This window comes from Leucoraja erinacea, chromosome 2 (assembly GCF_028641065.1).
Source record: "Leucoraja erinacea ecotype New England chromosome 2, Leri_hhj_1, whole genome shotgun sequence".
Taxonomy (NCBI): domain Eukaryota; kingdom Metazoa; phylum Chordata; class Chondrichthyes; order Rajiformes; family Rajidae; genus Leucoraja; species Leucoraja erinaceus.
The window spans coordinates 122,308,891-122,322,932 of NC_073378.1; positions in this window are offsets into that span (position 1 = coordinate 122,308,891).

The following is a 14,042-nucleotide window of genomic DNA, read 5'->3' on the forward strand; positions in this document are numbered from 1 at the left end:
AGTCATTAAGTGTTGGAAACAGGCCCCTCGGCCGAACTCACCTATACCGGCAGCTGCTCTAGTCTGAATTGCTAGCGCTTGGTCCATAACCCTCCAAACCTGTCGTATCCATGTACTGTCCATCTGCTTCTTAAACGATGGGATAATCCCAGCCTCAACTACCTCCTCTGGCAGCTTGTTCTATACACCCACCATCCTCTGTGTGAGAAAGTTACCCCTCAGATTCCGTTTAAATCTTTTCCCCTTCACCTTGAACCTATGTCCTCTGGTCCTCGATTCCCCTACTCTGGGTAAAAAGACTCTGTGCATCTACCCAATCTATTCCTCTCATGATTTTGTAAACCTCAATAATATCTCCCCTCATCCTCCTATGCTCCATGGAATAGAATCCAGCCTATCAACCTCTCACTATAGCTCACACCCTGGAATATCTGGAATGATCTGTCAGGGTTGAGAGAGATATGTGCCAAATGCAGGCAAATGACACTTGCCCAGTATGTTAACTTGGTCAGCAGAGACAAAATAGGCCAGGGAGCCTGTATTTCATGCAGTACAGCTCCATAAGTATAAACGCACAGAACACAGCAAAACTGCAACAGAATTGTAAAAAACACATAAGGCCATGTCTTTTAGAGACGTTCTTTAGATTTCGCACATCTTTTTAACTATCAAAGGTTAGCTGCTTAATTCACATTTTGTTGTATAATTATTTTCTTTCATGGAATTTAACAATGGATTTAACAATGGAAAAAAAATAGGAGCAATGGACTTTTGTATTTCACAACTAATAAGCTGGAAATCCAATGTGACTAAATGCATTGAGCTAAAGTAATGTTTCTGAGGAGAGTGCTAATCATTTTCTGGGTAAATAATGGTGAAATAATTTGGAAGCCTATACTTACTGAACAAGGCCATTTAGCAGTGCATGTCTGAAAATCACATTCTGTTAGACAAAAACATGTTAGACGTATTTGCATTAGACAACTATAATAGAACATGACATGGCCTCTGAGCAAAAGCAAGTGCAGAATTCACTTATGAGGCATTTGGCACTCCTGGTGATATTCAGCCAAAGCATTTCACACCACTCAATGTCATGTAGAATCATGGATGGGATATCAGAAAATAAGGCCATTAACCCCACTGAGCTGGTACGCGTGCTGGTTCACATTACAGCTATCTGCTCTAATCCTGTTCTAATTCTATTGGCTTGCTTCTTCTACATGTCTTACTCCTAAAACATTAACTGGTCCCTCTTCCCAGAGATGCTGCTTAACTGACTTAATTCTTCCAGCTATAGACTCGTAGTGCTGGGGTAACTCAGCAGGTCAAGCAGCATCCCTGGAGGAAACGGATAGGTGACCTTTTGGGTAGGGACCCTTCTTCAGACTGAAAGTAGGGGGGGGGGGGGGGCAGAGGTGGGTGGGTGGTTGTTGAAGAGCTGGAGGGAAGAGAAGACCATGACTAATCAGGGCCAGCAACACTGACCTCAGTAGGTGTGGTGCCCTGGTAAACTCATTGTTGTCGAGAAAAGGCATGATCTCAAGAAGGTGTGAGCTGTGGAATTGGTTACACGGCTAGGGGGGGGGGGGGGGGGGGGGGGGGGGGGGGGGGGCAAGGGGGAAGGAGAATGTTAGCAGAATTAATTAAAATTAGAGAATTAAACATTCATACTGCTAGGTTGTAAACTACCCAAGCAAAATATGAGATGCTCCTCCAATTTGCGTTTGGCCTCACTCTTGCAATAGAGAAGGCCCAGGACAGAAAGGACAGTATGGGACTGGGTGGGGGAGTTGAAATGGTTGGAAACCAGGCAGCTCTTCTGTTTCACATTTCAGCATCTGCAGTTTTATTTGTTTTCCATAATGGTAATGTTCATAGACTAGCTATTCATTCAGATACCAATTAATTCAGTTGCAGATACAAATCCCACATTGGTAATTTCAATTTGAATTGACTAAGGAAACAATTAAGGGTGTTATATAACTAACAGTGCCGTGAAACTATCCGGTTGTCATACATTTACCCATAGAGCCATCAGCACAAACACGTTTTATTCGTAGTGCCACATAATGCATGCTGCTATTATATAAAATAATAAATATTATGTATATATATATATATATACATATATATATATATATATATATATATATATATATATACATACACACACACACACATATATATATATATATATATTTACATATATATATATATATATACATATATATATACATATATACATATACACATATATACATATATACACACATATATATATAATGCTACTTATCTTTATGTTTCAACACACACACACATATGTATAATATATGTATATATACATTGGGGTAAGCATTGGGGTAAACTATATTTATATAGCTACTCTCTCTCTCTCTCTCTCCCCCTCTCTCTCTCTCTCTCTCTCTATATATATATATATATATATATATTATATATTATATATATATATGTTTATATGTGCGTGTGTGTTGTAATCCAACAATCCATATGCACAAGTATACTAAGGGACATACATGTACAATGACAATCTTGCATCCAGCAGCATCATGGGTACATTGTCTCGGACAAAAATAAATTATACATAACTTACACATAACTTACACATAAAATTGAAAAAGAAAAATGACTCTGCCTAAAGCAATACATTAGTACAAAAACTTAATTTAAAAGAACAAGTTGATGGTAGTACACGAGGTGGGCCATAGTGTTTGGTTCTCAAAGCAGAGTTAGACACGGACTAGATAGTTGTAGGGAAGGGGCTGCTCCTGAAGCGAGTGGTGTGGAGTCTTAGGTCTCTGTACCTCAAACCCGGCGGTGACAAATAAGAAGATCCTCGGAAGGTGGGTATCCTTGACGATAGATGCTGCCTTCTTGATGTGGATGCTATTGGCAATAGACAATAGACAATAGATAATAGACAATAGACAATAGGTGCAGGAGGAGGCCATTCAGCCCTTCGAGCCAGCACCGCCATTCAATGTGGTCATGGCTGATCATCCCCAATCAATACACCATTGCTGCCTGCTCCCCAAATCCCCTGACTCCGCTATTTTTAAGAGCCCTATATAGCCCTCTCTTGAAAGCATCCAAAGAACCTGCCTCCACCGCCCTCCAGGTAGAGAATTCCACAGACTCACCACTCTCTGTGAGAAAAAGTGTTTCCTCGTCTCCGTTCTAAATGGCTTACTCCTTATTCTTAAACTGTGGCCCGTGGTTCTGGACTCCCCCAACATCGGGAACATGTTTCCTGCCTCTAGCATGTCCAAACCCTTAACAATCTTATATGTTTCAATGAGAGACCCTCTCATCCTTCTAAACTCCAAAGTGTACAAGCCCAGCTGCTCAATTCTCTCAGCATATGACATCCCACCTTCCCGGGAATTAACCTTGTAAACCTACACTGCACTCCCTCAATAGCAAGTATGTCCTTCCTCAAATTAGGGGACCAAAACTGCACACAATACTCCAGGTGTGGTCTCACTAGGGCTCTGTACAACTGCAGAAGGACCACTTTGCTCCTATATTCGATTTCTCTTGTTATAAAGGGCAACATGCCATTCGCTTTCTTCACTGCCTGCTGTACCTGCATGCTTACTTTCATAGACTGATGTACAAGGACCCCCAGATCTCGTTGTACTTCCCCTTTTCCCAACTTGACGCCATTTAGATAGTAATCTGCCTTCCTGTTTTTGCTACCAAAGTGGATAACCTCACATTTATCCTCATTAAACTGTCATCTGCCCACTCTCCCAACCTGTCCAAGTCACCCTGCATTCTCAAAGCATCCTCCTCACAGCTCACACTGCCACCCAGCTTTGTGTCATCTGCAAATTTGCTAATGTTACTTTGAATGCCTTCATCCAAATCATTGATGTATATTGTAAATAGCTGCGGTCCCAGCACCCAGCCTTGCGGTACCCCACTAGTCACTGCCTGCCATTCTGAAAGGGACCCGCTAATCCCTACTCTTTGTTTCCTGTCTGCCAACCACTTCTCTATCCATGTCAGCACTCTACCCCCAATTCCATCTGCCCTAATTTTGCCCATTAATCTCCTATGTGGGACCTTATCAAATGCTTTCTGAAAGTCCAGGTACACTACATCCACTGGCTCCCCCTTGTCCATTTTCCTAGTTACATCTTCAAAACATTCTAGAAGATTAGTCAAGCATAATTTCCCCTTCGTAAATCCATGTTGACTTGGACCAATCCTGTTACTGCTATCCAAATGTTCAGCTCTCATCTTTTATAATTGACTCCAGCATCTTCCCCACCATTGATGTCAGGCTAACGTCTATAATTCCCTGTTTTCTCTCTCCCACCTTTCTTAAAAAGTGGGATAACATTAGCTCCAACCCACAGGAAGTGATCCTGAGTCTATAATTGTATGGAAAATTATCACCAATGCATCCACAATTTCTAGCCACTTCCTTAATACCCTGGGATGCAGACCACCAGGACCTGTGGATTTATCAGCCTTAAGTCCCATCAGTCTATCCAACGCCATTTCCTGAACACCATTCTCCAGAACCAGGGGCCACAGTTTAAGAATAAGGAGTAAGCCATTTAGAACGAAGATGAGGGAACACTTTTTTCTCACAGAGAGTGGTAGGTCTGTGGAATTCTCTGCCTCATAGGGTGATGAAGGTTCTCTGGATGCTTTCAAGAGAGAGCTAGATAGGGCTCTTAAAAATAGCGGAGTCAGGGGATATGGGGAGAAGACAGGAACGGAGTACTGTTTGGGGATGATCAGCCATGATCACATTGAATGGCGGTGCTTTCTTGAACGGCCAAATGGCCTACTCCTGCACCTACTGTCTATTGTCTATTGTCTGCCTAATGTGGATTTCCTTCAGTTCCTCTGTCACCTCAGATCCTCTGGCCACTACTATATCAGGAAGATTGTTTGTGTCCTCCTTAGTGAAGACAGATCCAAAGTACCTGTTCAAATCATCTGCCATTTCCTTGTTCCCCATAATAAATTCCCCTTTTTCGGTCTTCAAGGGTCCAACTTTGGTCTTAACTAATTTTTTCATCTTCACATACCTAAAGAAGCTTTTACTATCCTGCTTTATATTCTTGACTAGCTTACCTTCGTACCTCATCTTTTCTCCCCATATTGTCTTATTATTTATCTTCTGTTGTTCTTTAAACATTACCCAATCCTCTTGCTTCCCGCTCATCATTGCTACATTGTACTTCTTCGCTTTAATTTCTATACTGTCCCTGACGTCCCTTGTCAGCCATAGTTGTCCCTTTCTCCCCTTGGAATCTTTCTTCCTCCTAGGAATGAACTGATCCAGCACCTTCTGTATTATTCCTAGAAACACCTGCCATTTTTGTTCCACTATCATCCTGCTAGTGTATCTTTCCAGTCAATTTTGGCCAGCTCCTCCCTCATGGCCCCATAGTCCCCTTTATTCATCTGCAACACTGACACCTCCAATTTACTCTTCTCCCTCTCCAATTGTAGATTAAACCTGACCATGTTATGGTCACTGCCTCCTAATGGCTCATTAACCTCGAGGTCCTTTATCAAATCCGGTTCATTACATAACACTAAATCCAGAAATTCCCTCTGGTAGGCTCCAATACAAGCTGTACAAAGAATCCATCACGAAGGCATTCTACAAAGTCCCTATCTTGGGGTCCAGTACCAACCTGATTTTCCCAGCCTACCTGCATGTTGAAATCTCCCATACCAACCACAGCATTACTTTTACTACATGCCAATTTTAACTCCTGATTCAACTTGCGCCCTATGTCCAGGCTACTGTTTGGGGGCCTGTAGATTAGTCCCATTATGGGCTTTTTACCCTTACAATTCCTTAGTTATATCCATACTGACTCCACATCTCCTGTTTCAATGCCACCCCTTGCAAGGGACTGAATTTAATTCCTCATCAACAGGGCAACCCCACCCCCTCTGCCCACCTGTCTGTCTTTTCGATAGGAGGTATGCCCTTGAATATTCAGTTCCCAGCCCTGGCCCTCTTGCAGCCATGTCTCTGTAATTCCCACAACATCATACTTGCCAGTTTCCAACTGAGCCTCAAGCTCGTCCACTTTATTCCTTATACTTCGCGCATTCATATACAGCACTTTGACCTCTGTATTCACTTCCCCCCTCACAATTGGCCCTGACCTTACTCTGTTGTCCATTCTCGAGCTTTCCTTCCCATTAATTCAAGAATCTTTTGTAATTTTCCCTGTAGCCACTTCCCCTTCAACTCCATCTTTATACTCCCAATTTGTCAATCCCTCACCCCCACTATTTAGTTTAAACCCACACGTGTAGCCCTAGCAAACATGCCTGCCAGAATGTCGGTCCCACTCCAGTTAAGTTGTAACCCATCCCTTTTGTACAGGTCACCCATTCCCCAGAAGAGATCCCAGTGGTCTATAAATCTAAATCCTTGCTCCCTGCTCCAGCCCCTCAGCCACACATTCAGATCCCCTATCTCCCTGTTCCTGTCCTCACTAGCACAAGGTACAGGAAGCAATCCAGAGATAACCACCCTAGAAGTCCAGCATTTAAAATCTTCTTCCCAACTCTCTGAAGTCATGTTGGAGAACCTCCTTCCTCTTCTTCCCGATGTCGTTTGTGCCATCGTGCACAACTACTGCTGGCTGTTCACCTTCAATGACAATTAAATGTATCTTGTATCTTGTATCTTGTATCTCTCTCTCTCGAGGATGTTCAGAATTCAGATCGTGACATCCTGAACCCTGGCACCAGGGAGGCAACAGACCATCCTCGCGTCTCGTCTGCCGCCACAGAATCTCCTGTCCACTCCTCGGACAATGGAGTCACCCACCACTAGGGCTCTGCCCGAAGTCGGTGTTGTCGACCGAGTCCCATCTCTAGGATTGGAGCCACCGACGTGACCACCACTCAGACTGGAAACATCATCTCCCCTGGTGGGGGAGAACTGTGTCTGTGATGGTGGAGATAAGTCCACCTGCCCTCTGCAGCCTCTTGCCTTCCTGTACTCTGGCATTGCCATACCAGGCCATGGTGCAGCCAGTCAGTACATTTGATGCAAGAAGATGTCATTGTGGTCGGCACAAGACACAGTTCCCATGCTGTACTGCTCCATGTTCCGTGTTTTACGAATGAATAAACAGGTGCATGTCAGGTCAGGCATGAGAACCTTTAATGCATTGGATAGTGTTGACAGATCAAGTACTTCATTTTAACCCTGCCACATTGTGTCCATATTCATTTCCATCTCAATGCAGCATAATATTAAGATAAGACGTTTGTTTTTTGTCTGAGAACATCTTAGATCGGAAGTGGACAAGTGTATCTAAACTACATTTTACAAACCTCAATCAATAGACATTCAGTAAATTCACCCCACCCTACATATATGTTGTAACAATACAAAAGCCTTTCCCGAGAAATGCAATCCCAATCCATAGTAAATGTGTTACGCAGCCATTTCTGAGCATCAGACCATGCTTCCAAAATTAATTTCTATTTAATTCATTTCTATTGAGTCCAATCTGCTGATGAGACTATGTAGTGTGTTCATTGCTACCACCTGGGATCAATTTCAAAACAATTATTTTAAGGACAAAACAATTGAAATGAGTTGCACAGCAATGATATATTGCATTGCCTTTCTCCAAAGTCTGTCACTTTGCACACACAGAGAAGAGTCTCATTTCATTAACTATACTCCCGGCTTTAAGTGTAAGATGGATTGGGTTAACAAGCCTCTGAGGGAAAAGTCACTTTTCAGTGTATCCTTTAACACTTAAAAAGCCACTATCCAGGAACAGTAAGCGTGTAACACTGTTCTTAATATTAATGCATGTGGCTCGTGGCATCTGGTTCCCAAGATTTATTGCCTGAAAAATACTTAATAAAGGAAGAAATTTCTGAAAACAAAAATCCTCAGAACAGCAACTATACAGATATGATAAACAAACCTCACAGGGTAAGTTACATGATGCTGAACAAATAGGTTGGATTAGTTATTTACTCAAGTTTGCAAAACCAATGCACTTTGTTTCATATGGGGGGAAATAGTGTTTGAAACACTATTAGTATGATAATTGGATTGCCATTCTGATTTGTATCTAGGAATAACTGATTCACAGAAAATTACAGAACAAAAGCATTCTTATTTAAAAAAAATCCAATTTACATTTATATTTTTGAGGGAAAGAATTCAAGGAAAAATAAACTTTGATGTTGCAGCCACTTATCATGGGCTCCCTTGGCATTTTGAATTATTCTTGGTTCTCATTTTTCTGCAGCCTTCCCCTTCAAACGGTGGGTATTAAAATGAATGTATCACTGAGAAACAGATTGCAGCAGAGTCCTTATATAAAACGGCATCATCTGGAGCCATGACTTACACATCAACTAGGAACCATTTATTGTCACAACCTATACATCGTCCTGTAGTTCAGTGGGGGTTTTGCTATCATTTATTTTCAAATCAATTCTCAATTACGAAGAGGAAGATTCACTCCCTAATCTATTTTCAAGATGAAATTATGGACTGCAGCAATAACACTTAGCCAAGCCAAGCCATTGTCCATTAACCTGTGATACTGTCACTGAAAAGCTATTTAGCTGCTTTATTAAACCTCACTTTTTTCAGCATCCAATTAATCACCATGGAAAAATAACCCTGCTTTTCAGGATGCAGCTGATGACCAGTGAGGACAATTTTGCTCTAACTGCCTTTTAATTTCAACTCTGGGAGAGCTCATCGACCGAAGCTCACCACAACCCATCAATGACAGTTTTTTTTTTCCTTTTTTACTAAATGTGCTTTTGTCGAGAAGAATGAAAGCAGTGATGAGATTTCCTCCACTCTTTCATAATTCATTTAATTGATTGGGTAAAGGCAGCAGCTTACGGTGCTGTCATCTGTGACTCAGCTGGCAACATTTCTGCATCTAATGATTATGAGTTCAAGATGCACTCAGGAGACTTAAACATTGAGCATATGGGTTGACAGAGCGGTACCATTGAGCAAACATACAGTCAGAAGTGGTATTTCTACAATGGGATGTAAAACCAAAGCTTTATCCACCCAAAGGGAGTCAAGTTAAGTCAAAAATGTTTTATTGATATATATGTCCTGAAAATGAACAACTAAATTCTTACTTGCAGCGGCACAACAGATATGTAAACATGGTATTCTACAAGCCCATAATAAACAACAAAATAGTCAGTATATACAAACACACACACACACACATATACATACATTTGCAGAATACTATATATATGTATATATAAATACACACACGCACACACACATACACACGAGCACACACACACAACTAATGCCCCCAAGTCTATGTAGTTCAGAGCTTATTTGGAGGCTGTAGTGTTTAATAGTAAGATTAAACGAGAACTTATCAGTTTGAAGTTTGATCTGTATTTTATGAGGAGTTACAATGAGGGATTACAATGAGAACCCGCTCAGCGCGTATGCGCGGCATACTTCAAAGCAGCGGTGTGGAATCACAGATAGACACAGTTATTGAAATAAACATAGTAAAGAAAAGGAGACATCAGTTATCAGTTTGACCCATATTATTGAGGGTGGGAGCGGAGGGCACGTAATCCCTCATCGTAACTCCTCATAAAATACAGATCAAACTTCAAACTGGTAAGTTCTCGTTTAATCTTACTATTTTACTTCGGAGTCACGTGAGTGACTACGTGAAGGTTTTAAAGCTCTGTGATTTCAAAACATGTAACAATTATTATTTCACTCACTGCCGAAGTCCTTGAGGGAGGAAGTGTGTTATCGTAATCAACCAATGAATTTGTTTGTAGAAAAACACAACGGTATTTATTAACAATAACAACAAAGAAATTAAATTGCTCCCCTGGGCTTAAATTAAATATTTGCAGTCTGTAAAATTTTCTCTGCAAATAAAGCAGGTTTTGCCAACGGCTTATTATAAAAAGTTCGGAACGTTTTTTCCCCCGACCATCCTGCTGTAGCCAGGATGTGGTCTATAGGCACGTCCATTCTTTTGGCCATCGACGTTGATGCTGCCCTGGTGGAGTGAGATTTGTACATGTTAGTGTCTATCCCTGCAGCTTTTAGCACCTGCTTGAGCCATCTCGAAATGGTTTGGCTTGTCACACGGCCATAAGGTTTTTTATTACTGACCCATAAGGTTTTTTCACTCCCTTGAATATTTTTGGTTGTGTCTATGTAGGATAGTAGGTGGGTCATGGCACATAACCGTGGTTCTGGCGGTTAAGCCCGGAATTCCACAACTGGATTAGGTGTTCCTGGTCTGCTCTGTTTGATCAGTCCCTGGATAATGAAAGAGACCTGGTCTGGAGCTGTTATCATGTTGGCCAGTCGCAATAGGTGTAGTGACTGGACCCTCTGTGTGGATACAAGTACCATCAACATGAGGGTTTTAAGCGTAGATTGTTCCATGTTGAGGGATCCGGCTGGTGGCCATCCCCTGGGCTGTAAGCCATAGCTCTCATCCATCCTCCTCAAAAAAGACAATGGTTGCATGCTCTGATTCCATTGTAAGCTAAAGAAGGAACTGCAGATGCTGGAAAATCGAGGGTACACAAAATTGCTGGGGAAACTCAGCGGGTGCAGCAGCATCTATGGAGCGAAGGAGATAGGCAACATTTCGGGCCAAAACCCTTCTTCAGACAATTTCAGAAACTTTTCAATACCAGACCAAATCATTCCCATGATAGTTTTTCTCATTTCTATTTTCTAATAAAAAAAACAACCCGACCCAACTCCGCTCTATGATCTTTGCTGATTACACATTCCACGGAAATCGGGTTGGGTTTGGTAAAATAGCGACGTCCCGCCCCATTCCGTACCACACGTTAGTCCATTGGATTTTGCAGGAGTGTACCATCTTGCTCCGCTGTATGATCTTTGGACGTGACTCCTGTAGATCACTTCGATGGTGGCAAGGTCATTACCCGTGATGGACTGGGCAGTGTTCACCAATTTTAATGAAGTCATAAATGAAACACCCTGTTGGGAAGGCAGGGAGATGGCCCAATTAATACTTAGTTCTCAGTAAGCATTATTAAAGCAATAGAAGATAGATACAAAATGTTTCACTCCAGTATCTTCCCATGTATGGCTATTTCTGTGTTTTCACACTTGCCGCCATTAGTTGATGTGTGCATATGGTGATCCCCCAATTAAAGGCAGAGGTAACATCATTATTCCGAATTATTCTTAGCCAAGTGTGCAAATGTAATGCAATCTGTTCTCCGCAGGCTGTAATGGACTCAACAAAATTGCACACAGGATCTCATGTGACTCTTTAATTAACATTCTTGGCTTTTATTGTTTTACTATCCAATTCCATTTTAATGACAAGAGATTTTGAGCATCTTGGATGACGGACTGCAGGAGTGTGGTGCCGTTGTGTATGGCTGCTCTGCCTGCAGTCTGTCCTTTCAGCCTTTTTAAATTTTTATTTTTATTTCTGTTAAAAAACAAAATGTTTGTTGGAGGTCTTCTTTTATGTGGTGGGTGGGGGGAGGGGAAGGGGGAAACTTTATTTCCTAGTCCCTACCTGGTGGGAGAGGCGGCTTCCCTCCGAGCTGCTTCTTCCCCCCTTCCTCGCAGCCTACCATTGGACTGGAGCATCGTTTCCTGTCGGGATCGGCCGGGACTACAGCTTCGGCGATGGCACAGCACTGGGACACCATCATGGAGCGGGTGATGCCTTACTGGGTCGCCGTACGGTGGGCTCCGGAGTGTTGTGGCCGCCGGCTCCGATATCCGTGGAGCTGTGGCTGCGGAGCGTCCGGCCGTGGGTGGCGCTGGATTTAGAACACCGTGGAGCCTGGGATCTGAGATTGCCAGAGTCGGAGCTCCAACCTGAGGACTTCAGGAGCCGCGGCCTCTGGGGAGGAAGCAGCCGCTCCAGACATTCCAAACCGCTGAGGAGTTCCAGCCGAAGTTCCAGCTTCCCGATGCCGGAGTTCCAGCTTCCCGGCAAGAGGGCCTGAAAATATCGGACTGGCTACGGAGGCCACAAATAGGCTCCGACCTCAGGTGATCACAGGGGAAGAGGACTTAACTTTCTGGTGCCTTTTCCCACAGTGGAAAATGTTGATTCTGTTGTGGGGGGACATTTGTGTTGAATTCTATAAGATGTTGTGTCATTTTTATTTTTTTTTATTTTCTATCGATGTACGGAAACTTAATTATTTATTTTATGTAAAGCACTTTGGTTTCAACGCGAGTTGATTTAAACGTGCTATATAAATAAAACTTACTTACTTACTTAGAATCGGTTCTTTTGTCACTTGTAATTTTCAAAGAAGATTTAGTTTTTCCAGTGAAGTAGGGTCATTTGGCTGTGTCCTCGGTCTGACATGATCATGATGCCCTCGGGAGTCTTGTTCGGTATCAGCATGAATCTAGAGTGATTTTGATATCTTTGTTCATGACAGTCTGCTTGAAGGCATGCAGTTTCACACACTGGTGTCAGAACATGTGCATGCTTGAATAACATGAGTGCTAAAATAATCTCCTTAATGCAGCAGACTGTTGGGTTGCATTTCTGCAAATTTACACGTTTATTTAGCCCAATTTCATTTTTTATTTATTTTAAATGAATGAAGACTGGGAATGATCTGCACTAGGGTACGTTTTTACCCCAAGGCTCCATGTTGAGCACTCCCTAGTCATTGTAGCCATTACATTGTAATTATATTGTAGCTAACGGAATCAAGGGATATGGGGAAAAAGCAGGAACGGGGTACTGATTTTGGATAATCAGCCATGATCATATTGAATGGCAGTGCTGGCTCGTAGTCGAATGGCCTCCTCCTGCACCTATTTTCTATATTTCAATGTTTTTATATAAAATCTCACAGAATATGGATCTCTGAAGACCATCATTGACCAGAATTGATCAAATAAGCTTATTTTGTCTAACTCTAGCAGCATAATTTCCTATTGATTTTTTCTTTACTTACTCACCCAACTTGTCATTAAATTATCTTATATTATTTACCCCAATCACTCCTTGTGATGACAACTTCCACCTTCTAATTACTCTGTCTGGGATAAGAGCTTTCTTCTGAATGCCTTATTAGCACTGATGGATTGAAAGATGCAGCATGGAAACAAGCCTTTCGGCCTGCTGAGACCATGCTGACCATCGATCACCCATTCACATTAGTTCCATGTTGTCCCACTTTCATCTCTACTCCCTACTAACTGGGGACGATTTACAGAGGCAAGCTCAGCTGCCAACCTCACATCTTTGGGATGTGGGAGAAAACTGCAGCACCGGAGGAAACACACACATGGTCACAGGGAGAATGTGAAAATTCCACACGGAGAGCACCTGAGGTCAAGACTGAACCCGGGTCTCTAGCGCTATGAGGCGGCTACTCTATCAACTGCATCACTGTGCCACTCTTGTGCCAGTGTGTTGATTCATTGAAGATCACTTTATATTTGTAGTTTATTGGGCCATTTTATATAAGGTCATAAGGAATAGGAGTAGAATTAGGCCATTCGGCCCATCAAGTATACTTCACCATTCATGGCTGATCTATCTCTCCCTCCTAACCCCATTCCCCTGCCTTCTCCCCATAACCTCTGACACCTGTACTAATCAAGAATCTATCTATCCCTGCCTTAAAAATATCCACTGACTTGGCCTCCACAGCCTTCTGTGGCAAATAATTCCACAGATTCACCACCCTTTTATAAGTATGGCAAGTGGAAATTTGTCCACAGCTACTGCAATAACACTTTCATCTCTGAGGATGAGTTGAAAGTCATGAAGATCACATCACTAATGTTCTCCTTGTGAAGGCCTGGCTACTGAGGTTTTGTACCTGGGATGTGAATTAAAATGCAAAGTGACAATCAGTCACATCTTCCTTTCAACCTTGTTTGATCCAAAGAGAATAACTCCAATTTAGTTTAGTTTATTTGAGAGATACAGCCAGGGCTGGATTAACCATTAAGCAAAATAAGCACGTGCTTAGGGCATCAAGGGAAGGGGGGTACC